Genomic DNA, 22,707 nt, shown 5'->3' with positions numbered 1-22,707 from the left:
CTTACAGCAATGGACAGATCATCTAAACAGAAAATCAACAAGGAAATGATGGCTTTCAATGACACACTGGACCCGATGGACTTAACAGATATATTCAGAACATTTCATCCTAAAGCAGCAGAATATACATTCTTCTCCAGTGCACATGGAACATTCTTCAGAATAGATCACACACTGGGACACAAATCAGCCCTCAACAAGTACAAAAAGATCAAGATCATACCATGCATCTTTTCAGACCACATGCTATGAAACTCGAAATCACAAGAAAAAATGTGGAAAGACAACAAATACTTGGAAACTAAAGACCATCCTACTAAATAATTAATGGGCTAACCAAGAAGTTAAAGAGGAAATTAAAAAGTACATAGAAGCCAATGAAAATAATAATACCACAGCCCAAAACCTCTGAGACACAGCAAAGGCAGTCATAAGAGGGAAGTATGTAGCAATCCAGGCCTTCCTAAAGAAGGAAGAAAGGTCACAGATACACAACCAAGCCTTACACCTTAAAGTGTTGTAAAAGAACAGCAAATAAAACCCCAAAACAGCAGACGACAGGAAATAATAAAGATTAGAATGCTATCAGAAATCCATGCTATCAGAACCAAAAAAATAAAATAACAGACCAATGAAACCAGAAGTTGGTTCTTTGAAAGAATTAACAAAATTGATAAACCCCTAGCCAGTTCAATCAAAAAGAAAAAAGGAAAGTACCCAAATAAATAAAATCAAGAATGAAAGAGAAGAGATCACAACCAACACAGCAGAAATACAAACGATAATAAGAGAATATTACGAGCAACTATACACCAATAAAATGAGCAATCTGGAAGAAATGGACAAATTCCTAGAAACATATAAACTACCAATACTAGAAACAGGAATAAATAGAAAATTCTAACAGACCAATAACCAGTAAAGAAATCGAATTAGTAATAAAAAATCTTCCAAAAAACAAGAGTCCAGGGCCAGATTGCTTTCCAGGGGAATTGTAGCAAACATTTAAAGAAGAGTTAACACCTATACTCTTGAAGCTGTTCCAAAAAAATAGAAATGGAAGGAAAACTTCCAAACTCTATGAAACCGGCATTACCTTGATTCCAAAACCAGACAAAGACTCCACTAAAAAGGAGAGCTATAGACCAATTTCCCTGATGAACATCAACGCAAAGAGCCTCAGAAGATACTAGCCAACAGGATTCAATGACACATTAAAAAAAATTATTTACCACGACCAAGTGGGATTTATACCTGGGATGCATGGCTGGTTCAATATCCACAAAATAATCAATGTGATACATCACATCAATAAAAGAAAAGACAAGAACCACATGAACCAAGAGATGTAAAGAAACCATTTGACAAAACACAGCATCTTTTCTTGATGAAAACCCTCATGAAAGTAGGGATAGAAGGATCATACCTCAAGATCATAAAAGCCATATATGAAAGACCCACTGCTAATATTGTCCTCAATGGGGAAAAACTGAGAGCTTGCCCCCTAAGGTCAGGAATACAACAGGGATGTCCACTCTTGCCACTGTTATTCAACATAGTATTGGAAGTCCTAGCCTCAGCAATCAGATAACACAAAGAAATAAAAGGCATCCAAATTGGCCAGGAGGAGATCAAACTTTCACTCTTCGCAGATCACAGGATACTATTTTGGGAAAACCCAAAAGATTCCACCAAATAACTGCTAGAACTGACTCATGAATTCAGCAAAGTCGCAGGACATAAAATCAATGCACAGAAATCGGTTGCATTCCTATACACCAATAATGAAGCAACAGAGGAATAAATCAAGGAATTGATCCCATTTACAATTGCACCAAAAACCATAAAATACCTAGGAACAAATCTAACCAAAGAGGTGAAAAATCTATACACTGAAAACTATAAAAATCTTATGAAAGAAATTGAAGAAGACACACACACACACACACAAAATGGAAAATATTCCATGCTCCTGGATAAGAAGAACAAATATTGTTAAAATGTGAATACTACCAAAGCAATCTACATATTCAATGAAATACCTATCAAAATAACACCAGCATTCTTCACAGAGCTAGAACAAACAATCAGAAAATTTGTATGGAATCAGAAAAGACCCCAAATAGCCAAAGAAATCTTGAAAAAGAAAACCAAAGCTGAAGGCATCACAATACTGCACTTCAAGATGTATTACAAAGCTGTAATCATCAAGACAGTATGTTACTGGCACAGAAACAAACACTCAGATCAATGGAACATAATACAGAACACAGAAACGGACCCACAAACATAGGGCCAACTAATCTTTGACAAAGCAGGAAAGAATATCCAATGGAATAAAGACAGTCTCTTCAGCAAACGGTGCTGGGAAAACTGGACAGGGACAAGCAGAAGAATGAACCTGGACCATTCTCTTACATAAAATAATTCTCTTTCATAAATAATTCTCTTACATAAAAATAAACTCAAAATGGATGAAAGACCTATACACAAGACAGGAAGCCATCAAAATCCTAGAAGAGAAAGCAGGCAAAAACCCCTTTGATCTCAGCCGCAGCAACTTCTTGCTCAACACCCCTCTGGAGGCAAGGGAAACCAAAACAAAAATGAACTACTGGGACCTCATGAAAATAAAAATCTTCTACACAGTGAAGGAAACAATCAGCAAAACTAAAAAGCAACCAACAAAATGGAAGAAGATATTTGCAAATGACATATCAGATAAAGGGTTAGTATCCACAATCTATAAAGAACTTATCAAACCCCACACCCAAAAAACACAAATAATCCAGTGAAGAAATGGGCAAAAGACATGAATAGACATTTATCCAAAGAAGACATCCAGATGGCCAACTGACACATGAAAAGATGCTCAACATCACTCATCATCAGAGAAATACAAATCAAAACCACAATGAGGTATCACCTCACACCTGTCCAAATGGCTAAAATTCACAACTCAAGCAACAACAGATGTTGGCGAGGATGTGGAGAAAGAGGAACACTTTTGCACTGCTAGTGGGAATGCAAAGTGGTGCAGCCACTCTGGAAAACAGTATGGAGGCCTCTCAAAAAAATTAAAAATAGAACTACACTATGACCCAGCAACTGCACTACTAGGTATTTATCCAAGGTCTACAGGGATGCTGTTTTAATGGGACACATGCACCCCAATGTTTATAGCAGCACTACTGACAATAGCCAAAATATGGAAAGAGTCCAAATGTCCATAGATGGATGAATGGACAAAGAAGATGTGGTGTATATACTCCCCCACCCCACACACACAAACACACACACACACACACACACACACACACACACACACACGTACAATGGAGTATTACTCAGCAACCAAAAAGAATGAAATCTTGCCATTTGCAACTACATGGATGGAACTGGAGGGTATTATGCTAAGTGAAATTAGTCAGTCAGAGAAAGACAAGTATCATACGACTTCACTCATATCAGGACTTTAAGATACAAAACAGATGAACACAAGGGAAGGGAAGCAAAAATAAAAACAGGGAGGGGGACAAAACATAATAGACTCTTAAATATGGAGAACAAACAGAGGGTTGCTGGAGGAGTTTTGGGAGGGGGGATGGGCTAAATGGGTAAGGGGCTTAAGGAATCTACTCCTGAAATCATTGTTGCACCATGTACTAACTAACTTGGATGTAAATTATTAAAAAATAAATAAATTATAGAAAGAAAAAAACATAAAAAAAAAGAAAAACTTCTGCATGGCAAAGGAAATACTCAGAAAAACTAAAAGGCAACCATCAGAATGGGAGAAGATATTTGCAAATGACATATCAGAAAAAAAGTTAGTATCCAAAATCTATTTAAAAAAAAATTATCAATATCAACACCCAAAAGCCAAATAATCTGAAGAAATGGGCAAAAGACATCAATAGACACTTCTCCAAAGAAGACATCCAGATGGCTAACAGACACATGAAAAAATGTTCACCATCACTCATCATCAGGGAAATACAAATCAAAACCACAATGAGGTATCACCTCACACCTGTCCAAATGGCTAAAATTCACAACTCAAGCAACAACAGATGTTGGTGAGGATGCAGACAAAGAGGAACACTTTTGCATTGCTGGTGGGTATGCAAAGTGGTGCAGCCCTCTGGAAAACAATACAGAGATTCCTCAAAAAATTAAAAATAGAACTACCCTATGACCCAGCAATTGCACTACTAGGTATTTATCCAAGGGATACAGGTTGCTATTTTGAAGGGGCACATGCACCCCAATGTTTATAGCAGCACTACTGACAATAGCCAAAGTATGGAAAGAGCCCAAATATGCATTGACCGATGAATGAATAAAGATGTGGTAGATATATACAATGGAATATTACTCTGTGATCAAAAAGAATGAAATTATGCCATTTGAAACAACATGGATGGAACTAAAGTGTATCATGCTAAGCAAAATAAGTCAGTCAAAGAAAGATATCATATGTTTTCACTCATATGTGGAACTTGAGGAAGTTAATAGAAGACCATGGGGGAAGGGAAGGGGTAAAAATAGTTAAAAACAGAGAGGGAGGGAGGCAAACCATAAGAGACTCTTAAAAATAGAGAACAATCCAAGGTTTGATGGTGGGACGGGGGAGAGGGGGAAATGGGTGATGGGCATTGAGGTGGGCACTTGTTGGGATGAGCACTGGCTGTTGTAGGTAAGCGATGAATCACGGGAATCAACTCCCAAAACCAAGAGCACACTGTATACACTGTATGTTAGCCAACTTGACAATATTATATTTAAAATTTTTTTAATGGAACTACTCTATGACCCAGCAATTGCACTACTATGTATTTATCCAAAGAACACAAAAATGCTGATTCAAAGGGGCATATGCACCCAGTGTTTATAGCAGCACTTTCAACAATAGCCAAAGTATGGAAAGAACCCAAATGTCCATCAAATGATGAATGAAAGATCAAAAAGAATGAAATCTTGTCATTTGTAACAACGTGGATGGAAATGGAGTGTATTATGCTAAGCGAAATAAATCAGAGAAAGACAAATATCATATGATTTCACTCATATGTGGAATTTAAGAAACAAATGAACACAGAGGAAAGAAAAATTAAGATAAAAACAGAGAGGAAGACAAATCATTAGAGACTCTTAAATACAGAAAATAAACTGAGGGTTGCTGGTGGAGTGTTGGGTAGAGAGATGGACTAAATGGACTATGGGCATTAAGGAGGACCCTTGTTGGGATGAGGACTGGGTATTATATGTAAATGATGAATCACTAAATTCTATTCTTTTTTTTTTTAACGTTTATTTATTTTTGAGACAGAGAGAGACAGAGCATGAATGGGGGAGGCTCAGAGAGAGGGAGACACAGAATCTGAAACAGGCTCCAGGCTCTGAGCTGTCAGCACAGAGCCTGACGCGGGGCTTGAACTCACTGACCGCGAATGTGAGGGGCCGCCCTGGTGCCAGGCTGAGACCGGGTTGAGCAATGTTCCCTGTTGACTCAAGCCAACCCGGTCGTTCCCCCCCCATTACCCCACTTTCAAGGGCATACAAAACCCTTGTCAAGGCTGAGAAAGTTAATTCCTGAAGCCTGTGGTCTGCAGGTGTTGGCAGTAATGCTACCTCCCTTTTTCTACCCCGAGTCAGAGAGAAACAAACATGGGAACTGTGTTTTGCTAGCAATCTATCAACAAGGTCTTGTGACCCGTTCAGAAAGTTCACAAGGTATACAGAACTAAATGTTTTGGCTGGCAGTGATCATGTGAAACCTGTTTATTCTTAGAAAGACCTGATCAATAAGAGTCTTATATTATAAAAGACTGTGTACAGCAACAATAAAGCCGTCACTTGGGCCATCAGCCCAGGGGACCCTCCTGTTCCCAAACTTTGTCTTCTCTCTTTTTTTCTTGCATTCCCCTACCCTCAGGACCCTGACCTCGGTGTTTGTCACGCTGGTCGCGACATGCGAGATCATGACCTGAGCCAAAGTCGGCTGCTTAACCGACTGAGCCACCCAGTGGCCCCATTAAATTCTATTCTTGAAATCATTATTACACTAAATGTTAACTAACTTGGATTTAAATTTTTAAAAAACATTAACAATAAAACAAACTCAATTGACTAAAGATCTGAACACACATCTGTCTCACCAAAAAAGATATACAAACAGCCAACAACAAAAAAGAGCATATGAAAAGATTTTCAACATCACATAATATTCAGGAATTGAAAATTAAAACAATGAGACACCGAAGGGGGGAGTTACAGAGAAGGAAGGAGGCAAACCATAAGAGACTCTTAAAAACTGAGAATAAACTGAGGGTTGATGGGGGATGGGAGGGACAGGAAAGTTGGGAGGAGCACTGGGTGTTGTATGCAAACCAATTTGACAATTCACCTCACATTTAAAAGAAAGAAAATTAATCATTGATAAAAGCAATGATGATATTAAAAAAAGAAACTAATTTGACAATAAATTTTATATTAAACAAACAAACAAACAAACAAACAATGAGATACCACTATACAACCATCAGGATGACCAAAATCCAAAATACTGTCAACACCCAATGCTGTCAAGGATGTGAAGCAACAGGAATTCTCATTCATTGTTGGTAGGAACAAGACCACTTCATAAAACACTTTGGCAGTTATTTAGAAAACTAAACATAGGCTTACTGTATGATCCAGCAGTTGTGCTTCTAGGTACTTACCTCAATGAGTTGTAAAAATTGTCCACAAAAATAACTGTATACAAATATTTATGGTGGCTTTATTCATAATTACCAAAAATTGAAAGCAATCCAGATGTCCTTCAATAAATGAATGGATAAACAAAACATGGTACATTGGTAGAATACCTTGAAAATGTGGGTTTGGTTCCAGCCCACCACAATAAAGTGAGTGAAATGAATTTTCTCATTTCCCAGTGCATATAAAAGTTATATTTATATTATATAAGAAATACCCTCCTTAATACCCATCACCCGTGTAGCCCATTCCCCACCCACCTCCCTCCATCAAACCTCAGTTTGTTACCTATTGTTGAGTCTCTTGTGGTTTGTTTCCCTCTCTCCTCTTTTTCCCCCATCTCCATGTTTATCTGTTTTGTTTTTTGTTTTTGTTCTTGTTTTTTATTCCGCATATCAGTGAAATCCTATGGTATGACTTTCTCCAACTTATTTCGCTCAGCCTAATACACTCTAGCTCCATCCATGTAGTTGCAAATGGCAAAATTTTATTCTTTTTGATGGCTGAGTAATATTCAAGTGTGTGTGTGTGTGCGCGCGCGCACACGTGTGTGCGCGCGCGTGTATGCCACATCTTCTTCATCCATTCATCAGTTGATGGACATTTGGAGTCTCTCTATAGTTTGGCTATTGTTGATAAAGCTGCTATAAACATTGGGGTGCAGGTGCCCCTTCAAATCTGTATTTTTATATTCTTTAGGCAAATATCTAACAGTGCAACTGGATCATAGGGCAGTTCTATTTTTAGTTTTTTGAGGAACCTCCATACTGTTATCCAGTGGCTGCACTAGTTTGCTTTGACACCAATAGCACAAGAGGGTTCCCCTTTCTTTGCATCCTCAATAACACCTGTTGTTTCTTGTGTTGTTAATCTCAGCCATTCTGACAGGTGTAAGGTGGTATCTAATTGTGGTTTTGATTTGTAGTTTCCTAATGATGAGTGATGCTGAGCATCTTTTCATGTGTCTGTTAGCCGTCTGGATGTCTTCTTTAGAAAAGTGCCTATTCATGTCTTCTGGCCATTGCTTATTTGGGTGGGTGGGGGGGGCTGTTGAGTTTGATAAGTTATTTACAGATTTTGGACACTAACCCTTTATCTGATATGTCATTTACAAATTTCTTCTCCCATTCCATAGGTTGCCTTGTAGTTTTGTTGATTGTATCTTTGCTGTGCAGGGCTTTTTAGCTTGATTAAGCACCAATAGTTCATGTTTGCTTTTGATTTCCTTGCCTTTGGTGACATGTCTAGTAAGAAGTTGCTCCAGCTGAGGTCAAAGAGGTTGTTGCCTGTGTTCTCCTCTGGAATTTTGAAAGTTTCCTGTCTCACATTTACATCTCCCATTCATTTTTAATTTATTTTTGTTTATGGCGTAATAAAGTGACCCAGTTTCATTTTTCTACATGTCACCATCCAGTTTTCCCAACAGTGTTTTTTGAAGAGACTCTTTCGTGGGTCCATTTCTGAGTTTTCTATTATGGTCCATTGATCCATGTGTCTGCTTTTCTGCCAGGACCATTCTGTCTTGATGACTACAGCTTTGGAATATAGCTTGGAGTCCTGAACCATGATGCCTCAAGTTGTTTGTTGTTGTTGTTTTTTATTTCAGGAATGCTTTGGCAATTTGGGGTCTTTTGTGTTTCCATACAAATTTTAGGGTTGTTTGTTCTAGCTCTGTGAAAAATACTGTTGGTATTTTGATACGGATTGCATTAAATGTATAGATTGCTTTGGCTAGTATAGACATTTTAACGTTTATTCTTCCAATCCATGAGCATGGAATGCTTTTCCATTTCTTTGTGTCCTCTTCAATTTCCTTAATAAAGGTTCTATAATTTTCAGAGCCCAGATCTTTTACCTCTTTAGTAAGGTTTATTTCTAGGTATTTTGTTGTTTTTGGTGCAATTGTAAATAGGATCGATTCCTTGATCTCTTTTTATCCTGCTTTGTTATTGGTGTGTAAGAAATACAACAGATTTCTGTAATTGATTTTATATCCTATGACTTTGGTAAATTCATGTATTTCTTCTAGCAATATTTTGGCGGTGTCTCTCAGGTTTTCTAAATAGAGTATTATGTCATCTGCAAGTAGTGAAAGTTTGACTTCTTCCTTGCTGATTTGGATGACTTTTATTCCTTTTTGTTGTCTGATTGCCGAGGCTAAGACTTCCAGTACTCTGCCAAATAGTAATGGTGAGAGTGGGCCTCCTTGTCTTGTTCATGACTATAGAGGAAAGGCTCTCAGTTTTTCCCCTTTGAGGATGATATTAGCTGTGGGTCTTTTGTATATGGCCTTATTGAACTTTAGGTATGTTCCATCTCCACTTTGTTGAGGGTTTTTATCATGCTGTATTTTGCAAAGGCTTTCTCCATATCTATTGACAGAGAACCATATGATTCTTATCCTTTCTTTCATTAATGTGGTGTATCATGTTAATTGTTTTGCAAATATTAACCAGTCCTGAAGCCCAGCAATAAACCCCACTTGACCATGGTGAATAATTCTTTTAATGTACTGCTGAATTTGATTTGCTAGTATTTTATTGAGAATTTTTGTATTTATGTTCATCAGGAATATTGACTTGTAATTCTTTTTAGGGAGGTCTTTGTCTGATTTTGGAATCAAGTTAATGCTGGCTTTGTAGAATGAGTTTAGAAATTTTCCTTCTGTTTCTATTTTTTGGAACAGTTTGAGAAGAATGGATATTAACTCTTCTTTACATGTCTGGTAGAATTCCACTGGGAAACCATCTGGCCCAGGACTTGGGAGATTTTGATTACTGATTCCATTTCTTTGCTGGTTATGCATCTGTTCAATTTTTCTATTTCTTACTATTTGAATGTTAGTAGTTTGTGAATTTCTAGAAATTTGTCCATTTCTTCCAGATTGCCCAGTTTGTTGGGATATAATTTTTCGTAGTATTCTCTTATAATTGTTTGTATTTCTGTGGTGTTGGTTGTGATCTCTCCTCTTTCATCCACGATTTTATCTATTTGGGTCCTTTGTCTTTTCTTTTTGATAAGTCTGGTTAGGGGGTTATCAATTTTGTTAATTTTTTCAAAGAACCAGCTCTTAGTTTTGTTTATCTATTCTACTGGGTTTTTGTTTATTTGTTTCTGTATCATTTATTTCTGTTCTAATCTTTGTTATTTCCCTCTTCTGCTGGCTTTAGGCTTTATTTGCTCTTCCTTTTCTAGATCCTTTGGGTGTACGGTTAAGTTGTGTATTTGGGACCTTTCTGGCTTCCTGAGATAGGTCTGTATTGCAATATATTTTCCTCTTAGGACTGCCTTTGCTGCAGCACAAAGGTTTTGGACTGTCATGCTTTCATTTTCATTTGCTTCCATGTATTTTTTTTTTAATTTCTTTAATTTCCTGGTTAACCCATTCATTTTTTAGTAGGATGTTCTTTAACCTCCATGTATTTGGGGGCTTTCCAAATTTCTTCTTGTGGTTGACTTCAGGTTTCATAAGAGTTGTGATATGAAAATGTGCATGGTATGATATCGATATTTTTGGTACTTATTGAGGACTGATTTGTGATCCAGTATGTGATCTATTCTGGAGAATGTTCCATATGCTTTTGAAAAGGTGTATTATGCTGCTTTAAAATTAAATGTTCTGGGGGTGCCTGGGTGGCTCAGTCATTAAGCATCTGACTTCAGCTCAAGTCATGATCTCACAGTCGGTGAGTTTGAGTCCCACAGGGGGTAAGCATGACCCCACTTCGGGGGAGCTCATGCCCCACTTCAGTGAGCACAAGCCCCACATCGGGTGAACACGATCCCTGCTTCTGGTAAAACATGAGCCATGGGTGAGCCAAGCTTCTCCCTCTCCCCTACTCCCTCCCCCCCCCCACTGCTCCTCGTTGGATTCTCCCTGTCTTCCTCTCTGCTCCTCGCTCACTTGAGCCCTCTAAATACATACATACATACACACATACATACATACATACATAAAATGAAATCTGAATTTATCTGTTAAATCCATCTGGTCCAATGTGTCCTTCAAAGCCATTGTTTCTGTGATTTTCTGCTTAGATGATTTGTTCATTGTTGTAAGTGGGGTGTTAACATCCCTGTTATTATTGTATTACCAATGAATTTCTTTATGTTTGTGATTAATTCATTTATATATTTGGGTGTTTCCATGTTGGGAACATAAATATTTACAATTGCTTGATCTTCTTGATGGATAGACCCCTTAATTATTATATAATACCCTTCATCTGTCATTACCATCTTTGTTTTAAAATCTAGTTTGATATGGCTACTCCAGCTTTCTTTTGATGACCATTAGTATGATAGATGGTTCTCCATGTCCTCATTTTCAATCTGCAGGTGTCTTTAGGTGTAAAATGATTCTCTTGTAGGCAGCACTAGGTTGATCTTGTATTTTTTGTCCATTCTGATACCCTATGTCTTTTGATTGAGCATTTAGTCCATTTACATTCAGATTATTGAAAGACATTTAGTGCCATTGTGTTACCTGTGCAGTTGGTGTTTTTGGTGATGCTCTCTGGTCCTTTCTAGTGTTTGTTGCTTTTTTTTTTTTTCTTCAAAGAGTCCCCCTTAAAATTTCTTGCAGGGCTGGTGTAGTGGTAATGAACTCCTTTACTGTGTGTGTGTGTGTGTGTGTGTGTGTGTGCGCGCGCATGTGTGTGTGCGCGCACGTGTGCTTGTGTGTGTGTTTTTTCTGAGGAACTCTTTATTTCTCCTATTCTGAATGACAGTCTTGCTGGATAAAGAATGCTTGGATGCACATTTTTCCCAATCAACATGTTAAATATTTCCTGCCACTCCTTCCTGGCTTGCCATGTTTCTGTGAATAGATCTGCTGCAAACCTGATCTGTCTTCTCTTGTAGGTTAAGTACTTTTTTCCCCTTATTGCTTTCAGGATTCTTTCCATGTCTAAGTATTTTGTGTATTTGACTATGATATGCCTTGGCAATGGCTGGCTTTTGTTGAATTTAATGGTAGTTCTCTGTGCTTCTTAGATTTTGATGTCTGTGTCCTTTCCCAAATCAGCTATGATTTGTTCAAATAAACCTTCTGCCCCTTTTTTCTCTCTCTTCATCTTTGGGACTCTTATGATACAAATGTTATTACATTTTAAGAAGTCGCTGAGTTGCCTAAGTCTGCCCTCATGATCCATGACCTTACTTTCCCTCTTCTTTTCAGCTTCATTATTTTATCTATTCATAATTTTATTATATCACTAATTTGCTCCTCTGCCTTGTCTATCCTTGTTTTGATGGCCTCCATTTGGGTTTGTAACTTGGTTACAACATTAATTCTGGCCTAGATAGATTTTAGTTATTTTACCTCTGCAGAAAGGGATTCCCTGGTATCTTCTATGCTTTTTTCAAGTCCAGCTACTATCCCTGAAATCAATGTTTTAAATTCTACTTCAGACATCTTACTTATATCTTTATTGATTAAATCCCTGGCCATGAGTTTTACTTCTTGTTCTTTCTTTTGGGGTCAATTTCTCCATCTCATCATTTTGTCCAGAAAAGAGAAGAAGAAAAAAAACTAAAACAATAAAACTAGATCCTGGTGTGTTTTGGTCTGCCTGTTAAAAGAATTTTATACAAGGTGATCACTTTTCTACTTGTAGACTTGCAGTTTTTGTTCTCTTAGACCTCTGATTGATTTCTTGGGTGTTCAATAACTACTTTATTAGGAAAAAAATGCTAATCATCATCTGAACTTTCAGAGAATTGTAATCTTTTTATTGGTGGAACGCCTTCCCTCAATGACTGGCTGCTGACTGATTAGGATGGTGGTTGCCGAGGATTGGGGTAGCTGTGGCAATTACTTAAAATAAGACAACAGTGAAATTTGTCCCATCAATGGGCTCTTCCTTTCACAAACAATTTCCCTGTAGTACGTGGTGATGTTTGATAGCATTTTACCCAGAGATCTTCTTTCAAAATTGTAATCAATCCTCTCAAACCCTGCCACTGTTTTATCATCTAAGTTTATGCAACACTTTAAATCCTTTGTTGTCCTTTCAACAATTTTCACAGAATTTTCACTCCATTTTCTTTGCTCATCCATAAGAACCAAGTCCTCAATCATTAAAATTTTACAATAAGATTGTGGCAATTCAGACACATCTTCAGGCTCCACTTCTTTTTTTTATTTATTTTTGAGAAAGAAAGCATGAGCAGAAAAGGGGCAGAGAGCCACAGTCCTCCACACTGTCAGTACAGAGACCAACGTGGGGCTCAAACTCATGAACTACAAGATCATGGCCTGAGCCAAAGTCGAATGCTTAACCAACTGAGCCACCCAGGCACCCTCAGGCTCCACTTCTAATTCTAGTTCTCTTGCTATTGCAATCACATCTGCAATTATTTCTTCCACTGAAATCTGGAGCCCCTCAAAGTCATCCCTGAGGGCAGTAACCAACTTTTGCAAAACCTTTATTAAAGTTGATAGTTTGATCTCTTCCCATGAATCTGAAAGTTCTTAATGACATCTAGAATGGTAAATCCTTTCCAGAAAGTTTTCGATTTCCTTTGCCCAGATTCATCCAAGGAATCATTATCTGTACCAGCTGTAAACTTACAAATGTATTTCTTCAATTGTTATTAATACTTGAAAGTCAAAGTGATTCTTTGATCCATGAGTTGCAGAATGGATATTGTGTTAGCAGGCATGAAAACACAATTAATTTTATTGTACGTCTCCATCACAGTTCTTGGGTGACCGGTGCATTCTCAATGAGCAGTCATATTTTGAAAGAAATCTTTTGTTCAGAGGAGTACGTCTCAACACTAGACTTAAAATATTCAGTAAACCATGTTGTAACCGATGCACTGTCTTCCAGGCTTTGTTGTTCTATTTACAGAGCACAGACTGTTAGAATCATTCTTTTAAAAAAAAAATTTTTTTTTAATATTTATTTTTGAGAGACAGAGTGTGAGCAGGTGAGGGGAGGGGAGAGAGGGAGACACAGAATCTGAAGCAGGCTCCAGGCTCCAACCCTGATGCAGGGCTCAAACTCACAAACAGCAAGATCATGACTTAAGCTGAAGTAGGATGTTTAACCGACTGAGCCACCCAGGTGCCCCAAAATCATTCTTAAGGGCCCTAGTATTTTTGGAATGGTAAACGAGCACTGGTTTAATTTAAATTCACCAGCTGCATTAGCCCCTATCAAGAGAGTCAGACTGTCATTTGAAGCTTTGAAGCCAGGCATCAACTTCTCTTTAGCTATGAAAGTCATAGATGGTATCTTTTTCCAACAGAAGGCTACTTTATCTACAGTGCACATGTGTTGTTTGGTATATCACCTTCATGACTTACCTTAGCAAGATCCTCTGGACAACTTGCTGCAGCTTCTCCATTAGCACTTACTGCTTCAACTTGCACTTTTTAATTTAAATTCCAGTTAGTTAACATACAGTGTAAGTTTAAGACATACAACATAGTGATCCAACACTTCCATGCAACACCTGGTGCCCACAAGTGGACTCTTCAATCCCCATCACCCATTCAACCCACCTCCTCATCCACCTCCACTTTGATAACTATCACTCTTTTCTGTATAGTTAGGGGGTCTGTTTTTTGATTTGCTTATTTTTTCCCCCTTTGCTCATTTGTTTTGTTTCTTAAATTCCACATGAGTGAAATCATACAGTATTTGTCTTCCTCGGACTTATTTCGCTTACCATAATACTCTCTAGTTCTTTATGTCATTGCAAATGGCAAGGTTTCATTCATTTTTATGGCTAATATTCCATTGTGTATATATATCCCATTTTCTTTATCCATTTGTCAATGGACACTTGGGCTGTTTCCATAGTTTGGCTACTGTAGATAATCCTGCTATAAACAAAGTGTTGCACATATCACTTTGAAGCAGTATTTTTGTATTTTTGGGGCAAATACCTAATAGTGCAATTGCTGGAATGTAGGGTAGTTCTATTTTTAACTTTTTTGAGGAATCAACGTACTGTTTTCCAGAATAGCTGCACCAGTTTGTATTCCCAACAGTACAAGAGCATTCTCTTTTCTCCACATCCTTGCCAACACCTGTTGTTTCTTGTGTTTATTTTAACCATTCTGACAGGCACAAGGTGATATCTCATTGCAGTTTTGATTTGTATTTCCCTGATGATGAGTGATGTTGAGGATCTTTTCATGTGTCTGTTGGTCATCGGTATGTCTTCTTTGGGAAAATATCTATTGATGTCTACTTGCACTTTTATGTTATGGAGATGGCTTCTTTCCTTAAACCTCATGAACCAACACCTGCTAGCTTCAAACTTTTCTTGTGCAGCTTCCCATCTCAGCCTTCACAGAACTGATGAAAGTGAGGGCCTTGCTCTGGGTTAGGTTTTGGCTTAAGAGAATGTTGTGACTGGTTTGATCTTCTATCCAGACCACTAAAACTTTATTCATATCAACAACAAGGCTGTTTCACTTTTTTTAATGTTCATTTACTTTTTTTTTTTTTTTTTTTTTTACGTTTATTTATTTTTGGGACAGAGAGAGACAGAGCATGAACGGGGAGGGGCAGAGAGAGAGGGAGACACAGAATCGGAAACAGGCTCCAGGCTCTGAGCCATCAGCCCAGAGCCTGACGCGGGGCTCGAACTCACGGACCGCGAGATCGCGACCTGGCTGAAGTCGGACGCTTAACTGACTGCGCCACCCAGGCGCCCCTAATGTTCATTTACTTTTGAGAAAGAGACAGATAAGAGGATCCAAAGCAGGCTCTGTGCTGTCAGCGCAGAGCCCAATATGGGGTTCAAACTCACGAACTATGAGACCATGACCTGAGCCCAAGTCAGACACTTAATCAACTGAGCCATTCAGGCACCCCAAGGCTGTTTCACTTTCTTATCACTCATGTGTTCACTAGTGTAGAACTTTTAAATTCCTTCAAGAATTCTTACCTTGCATTCACAACGTGGCTGTTTAGTTCAAGAGCCTTAGCTTCCAACCTATCTTGATTATCTACATGCCTTAGTCACTGAGCTTAATCATTTCTAGTTTTACTTTTTTTTTTTATTACTTGAACATTTAGAGGTCGCTGTAGGGTTATTAATTACTAATTTCAATATTGTTGTGTCTCAGGTAATAGGAAGACCCAAGGAGAGGGAGAGAGATGGGGCAACAGCCAGTTGGTGTAGTCAGAATACATACAACATTTACTGATTAAGTTCACTGTCTTATATTGGCACAATTCATGGTGGCCCAAAACAATTATAATAGCAACATCAAAGATCGCGGATCATACCACCATGAATATAATAATGAAAATTTGAAATATTGTGAGAGTTACCAAAATGTGACACAGAAACAAATGTGAGCAAAAGCTGTTGGGCAAATGGTGCCAATAGACTTGCTCAAAACAGGGTTGCCACAAATCTTCAATTTGTTATTAAAAAAAAAAAAAGGCATTATCTGTGAAGTGCAACAAGGCTAAGGGCAATAAAACAAGGTATGTCTGCATTCTTGAGTGATAAAGAAATGAACTATCAAGCCACAAAAAAATATGGAGGAATCTTAAATGCATATTGCTATGTCAAAGAAGCCAGTTGAATAGGCTATATATTATAAGATTCCGAGTATATGTCATTCTGGAAAAGGAAAAGATCAGTGGTTACCAGAAGTTTGATTTAGGGGTGGGGGAGGTAGAGTGAAACTTTTCTGCATGACACTGTAAAGTTGGAAACATGACAGCACACATTTGTCAAAACCCAGAGAACTATAAAACACAAAGACTAAAAACTAAAATAAACTATGGTCTTTAGTTAATATTACTGTATCAATTTTAGTTCATCAATTACAACAGATGTACCACACTATTGCAAGATGTTGAAAACAGAAAGGTGCAAAGAGAAAGGGTATGTTTTCTGTATATTTTCTGCATAATTTTTCTGTAAACCTAAAACTTCTATTTATTTTTTTAATGTTCATTTATTTTTGAGAGAGAGACAAACAGAGTGCAAGCTGGGGAGGGGCAGAGAAAGAGAGAGACACAGACTCTGAAGCAGGCTCCAGGCTCTGAGCTGTCAGCACAGAGCCCAACGTGGGGCTCAAATTCAAGAACCATGAGATCATGACCTGAGCTGAAGCTGGACACTTAACTGACTGAGCTACCCAGGCACCCCAGCCTAAAACTGTTTTCTAAAAAATCTAACAAGGGGCACCTGGATGGCTCAGTGGGTTAAGCATCCAACTTCAGTTCAGTCATGATCTTAGAGTTCGTGAGTTCAAGCCCCACATTGGGCTCTTTGCTGTCAGCAAAGAGCCTCCTTCAGATCCTCTGTCCCCATCTCTGTCTACCCCTCCCTCACTGGTTTTCTCTCTCCCTCTCAGAAATAAATAAACTTAAAAAAAAGGGGGGGGGGAATTAAAAAAATAAAGTCTATTAAAAATATTAGCAAACAAAATACAACATAAAAATCTAACTTTATATAAAAAAGGCATCATGACCAAGTGGAATTTATCCCAGATATACAAGAATGAAATATTAGGAATTGCATTAGTATAATTTACCAAATCAGTAGATCTAAGAAAAGTCATAATTATTTCTGTGTGCTAAAAGGCTCTTCAATAACATTCAACACACATTCCAGATTTTTTAAATAATTAAAGTAGGAATTGATGACTGTATCTCTAACTTGACCATGTATATGTACATTATATTATATCACATCATAGATCATATACATATTATACATAATCATGTTAGCGACATACCTTACTTAATGGGTAAACAATGGAAGAATCCCAATAAAGGTCAGGAACCAGGAAAGCATGCTTTCTATTTTTACTACTTTGTAACATTACATTGGAGAAATTATCCAATGCAATCAGAGAAAGGAAAACAAATAAAGGTATATAAATTGGAAAAGAAGACTAAAACAAATCAGTAAGGTGTCAGGACATAAAAACTACTTACAAAAATCAACAATCTTCATATGCATACGAATAATAACAAGTTAGAAAGTATTAAGGGATAGAAGATCCTATTTATAAACAGAACAAGATAAATTCTTAAAACAAAACTTGTTAAGAAATGTACAAAATCTCATGTGTGGAAAAATTAAATGCACTTCTAAAAAGCCCATAAGTGGACTTGAGCAAATGGAAAACATTCCCTGTTCTTAGGGTTAAGTCTCTTTGACTTAATATCATAAAGATGTCAGTTGTCTCCAAATCAATAGATGAGCTAGTATGATCCCAATAAAATATCAACATTTTATGGATGCAGACAATAACAGAAAAATAAACATGTAAGAATAAAGAGGAATCACCTCATACCCATTAAAATGACTACTACATTAAAAAAACAAAGTCAAAGAAAGACAAATATCCTATGATTTCACTCATATGTGGAATTTAAGGAACAAAACAGATGAACATAGAGGAAGGGAAACAAAAATGAGATAAAAACAGAGAGGCGGACAAACCATAAGGGACTCTTAAATACAGAGAACAAACTGAGGGTTGCTGGTAGGGTGTTGGGTGGGGGATGGGCTAAATGGGCAATGGACATTAAGAAGTGTACTGGTTGGAGGGAGCACTGGGTTGTATAGGTAAGTGATGAATCACTAAATTCTATCCCTGAAATCATTATTATACTATATATTAACTAATTTGGAATTAAATTAAAAAAAATAACAAGTATTGTCAAGGATATGGAGAAATTGGAATTCTGCACTGTTGTTAAGGAAGTAAAATAGTGCTGCTTCTATGGATAACTGCATGAAGGTGCCTCAAAAAACTAAAAATGAGGGACGCCTGGGTGGCTCACTCGGTTGGGCATCCGACTTCAGTTCAAGTCATGGTCTCACAGTTTGTGGGTTCAAGCCCTGCGTCGGGCTCTGTGGTGACAGCTCAGAGCCTGGAGCCTGCTTCAGATTCTGTGTCTCCCCCTCTCTCTGCCCCTCTCATGCTCATGCTCTGTCTCTGAATAATGAATAAACATTAAAAAGTAAACAAACAAACAAACAAAAAAACTAAAAATGAAATTACTATATGATCCATCAATCCCACTTCTGGTTATATATCCAAAAGAATTGAAAGCAGGATCTTGCCCTGTTTATTACTTAGTAGTTACACTTGATTCTGGCTTGATGTCAGTAATTTTTAGTGGCTTAGTGATGTGCTCATGGTAAAATGACTCTCTTGCCTAAGTTATGTGATGTACCAGTAATGACAATTCACTAATTATGAGCCAGTTACTGTTGCAAGCATATTATTTGTACTAATCGTATTATTTTTTAAGATTTTATTTTTGGGGCACCTGGGTGGCTCAGTCAGTTGAGCGTCCAAATTTGGCTCAGGTCATGATCTCACAGTCCGTGAGTTCGGGCCCGCGTCGGGTTCTGTGCTGACAGCTCAGAGCCTGGAGCCTGCTTTGAATTCTGGGTATCCCTCTCTCTCTGCCCCTCCCCCACTCGTGCTCTGTCTCTCTGTCAAAAATAATCATTAAAAAAATTTTTTTAAAGATTTTATTTTTAAGTACTCTATACACCCAACATGGGGCTCAGAATCACAACCCCAAGATCAAGAATTGCACACTCCATGGACTGAGCCAGCAAGACACCTCTCCATTGAATTTTTTTAAGGTAAACTCTACCCCCAAAGAGGGGCTGAAACTCTTGACCTCAAGATCAAGAGCTGTATGCTCTACCAACTAAGCCAGTCAGACACCCCAATCCACTGGATTTTCACAAGAACTATACAACAACACAAAATAGGTGTTATAAAGGTCAATGTCTTACAGATCGGAAAGCAGTGTAACAGAGAAGTTGGGTTATTTAGCTAAGGTTACAGAGGCTGGAGGTTCGAGAATAAGGATTTGAACTGCTGTACTATGCCTCTAAACCACAGGTCCTTAACCTCTAAAGGGCAGTGGGGTGAAAGCAGGATGTTGACAAGATACTTGTGCACCCATCTTCATAGCAGCTCTAATTCAACAGAGCCAAGGGGTGGAAGCAACTCAAGTGTCCATCGATGAATAAATGAATAGACAAACTCTGGTGTAAATATACATATACATACACACGTACATACACACACACATACACATACACACACAAAAAGAATATTATTCAGCCTTTAAAAAGGCAGGAAATCCTGTCACATGCTACAACATAGATGAACCTTGAACACACTATGCAAAGTGAAATAAGCTAGTCACTCACACACACACACACACACACACACACACACACGCACAAAGCCAGTCATAAAAAGACAAATACTGTATGATTCCACTTATATCAGATACCCAGAGTAGTCAAATTCATTGGGGCAGAAAGTAAAATGGTGGTTGCCAGAGGCTGGGAGCTGGGCATTGGAGTGTTTAATGGACAAAGAGTTTCAGTTTTACAAGATAAAAGAAGTTCTGGAGATGGGTGGTTGTGATGATTGCATAACAATGTTAATGTACTTAATATCATTAACTGTACTCTTAAAAATGGCTAAAATGGTAAATGATCTGTGTATTTCATTACAATTAAAAAATGTCCAGGAAAAAATTGAAGTAGCCTTCAGTTTCCCACTGAATAATGCCAGCCTGGGCTCCACACCCCAAAAATGCCTTCTATTTGGAAAAAATGCACTTCGTACTACCAACAGAAGAGCACATTCTTTATATAAGAAACACTGCCTCATCTGCAATTGCTGAAACTGGAAAATAAAGGCATTTCGAAATGAACAGAAAATGGCAGGCATTATATAAAGACAACAAAAAATGAGAATATATATTGTTTAAAACCTAACTATGAAAAAGGAAAACAAACATAACACTCCAACCCAAATTAAATAACCTTAAACAGTCATTTGATGTTATGAAAAAATACTGTGAATCAACAAAAGAAGTCACTGTATGGAACCGAAAAAAGACTCCAAATAGCCAAAGCAGTCTTGAAAAAGAAAATCAAAGCTGGAGGCATCACAATCCCAGACTTCAAGGAATTACAAAGCTGTAATCATCAAGACAGTATGGTACTGGCACAGAAACAAACACTCAGATCAATGGAACAGAATACAGAACACAGAAATGGACCCACAAACATATGGCCAACTAATCTTTGACAAAGTAGGAAAGAATATCCAATGGAATAAAGACAGTCTTCAGCAAATGGTGCTGGGAAAACTGGACAGCGACAAGCAGAAAAATGAACCTGGACCACTTTCTTACACCATACACAAAAATAAACTCAAAATGGATGAAGGACCTAAACATAAGACAGGAACCATCAAAATCCTAGAAGAGAAAGCAGGCAAAAACCTCTTTGACCTCGGCCACATCAACTTCTCACCCAACACCTCTCCATGACGTATCAGATAAAGGGTTAGTATCCAAAATCTATAAAGAACTTACCAAACTCAACACCAAACAGAAACAATCCAGTGAAGAAATGGGTGAAGAAATGAATAGACACTTCTCCAAAGAAGACATCCAGATGGCCAACTGACACATGAAAAAATGCTCATCATCAGAGAAATACAAATCAAAACCACATTGATATCACCTCACACCTGTCAGAATGGCTAACATTAACAACTCAGGCAACAACAGATGTTGGCGAGGATTCAGAGAAAGAGGAACCCTTTTGCACTGCTGGTGGGAATGCAAAGTGGTGCAGCCACTCTGGAAAACAGTATGGAGACTCCTCAAAAAATTAAAAGTAGTACTACACTATGACCCAGCAATTGCACGACTAGCTATTTATCCAAGGGATACAGGTGTGCTGTTTCAAAGCGGCACATGCACTTCAAGGTCTATAGCAGTGCTATCGACAATAGCCAAAGTATGTAAAGAGCCCAAATGTCCATCAATGGATGAATGGTCAAAGATGATGTCACACACACACACACACACACACACACACACACACACACACACTGGCGTATTACTCAGCAATCAAAAAGTATGAAATCTTGCCATTTGCAACTACGTGGATGGAACTAAAGGGTATTATGCTAAGCGAAATTAAATTAGTCAGAGAAAGACAAATATCCTATGACTTCACTCATATGAGGACTTTTTTTTTTTTTAATTTTTTTTCAACGTTTATTTATTTTTGGGACAGAGAGAGACAGAGCATGAACGGGGAGGGGCAGAGAGAGAGGGAGACACAGAATCGGAAGCAAGCTCCAGGCTCTGAGCCATCAGCCCAGAGCCTGACGCGGGGCTCGAACTCACGGACCGCGAGATCGTGACCTGGCTGAAGTCGGACGCTTAACCGACTGCGCCACCCAGGCGCCCTGAGGACTTTAAGATACAACACAGATGAACATAGGGAGGGAAGCAAAAATAATATAAAAACAGGTAGGGGGACAAAACATAAGAGACTCTTAAATATAGAGAACAAACAGAGGGTTGCTAGAGGGGTTGTGGGAGGGGGAATGGGCTAAACAGGTAAGGGGCGTTAAGGAATCTACTCCTGAAATCACTGTTGCACTATATACTAACTTGGATGTAAATTTAAAAATAAATAAATAAAAATAAATAAATAAATAGGGAGGGGGAACAAAAGAGAAGTCAGAACAAAAGTGGACAGAGAAAGAAAAGATACAAAACAAGAGTTAGTCAAAACCAGGAAAAACTGAAGAAAAAGACAAATCATCTCGGGGGGAAAAAAAGACTAAGTTATAAGATGTCCCAGGAAACCGATTTTACTTAAAATATAATAACCGACATTAAGGAAAAAAACAGTCAAATAAAATCAAGAAAGCAACATGGATCACACAGAAAGTTATAGATACAGAAGCAAAGAACCCAACATGTATTATATGTAGTCTCTGAAGAAAAAAAGCAAAATAATGGAACAAATGTAATATTCAAAATTATAATACAAGAAAAGTTTCTGGAAATAAAACTTGAATCTACACATCAAAAGGGTCTTCCATGAACCTAGGAAAATTGATATGGAATGGTCAACTCTGAGATCTTCGAAAATCAA

This window comes from Lynx canadensis, chromosome A1 (assembly GCF_007474595.2).
Source record: "Lynx canadensis isolate LIC74 chromosome A1, mLynCan4.pri.v2, whole genome shotgun sequence".
NCBI classification, from domain to species: Eukaryota; Metazoa; Chordata; class Mammalia; order Carnivora; family Felidae; genus Lynx; species Lynx canadensis.
The sequence above is the reverse complement of the archived record's forward strand: the minus strand, read 5'-3'. Positions refer to the sequence as shown.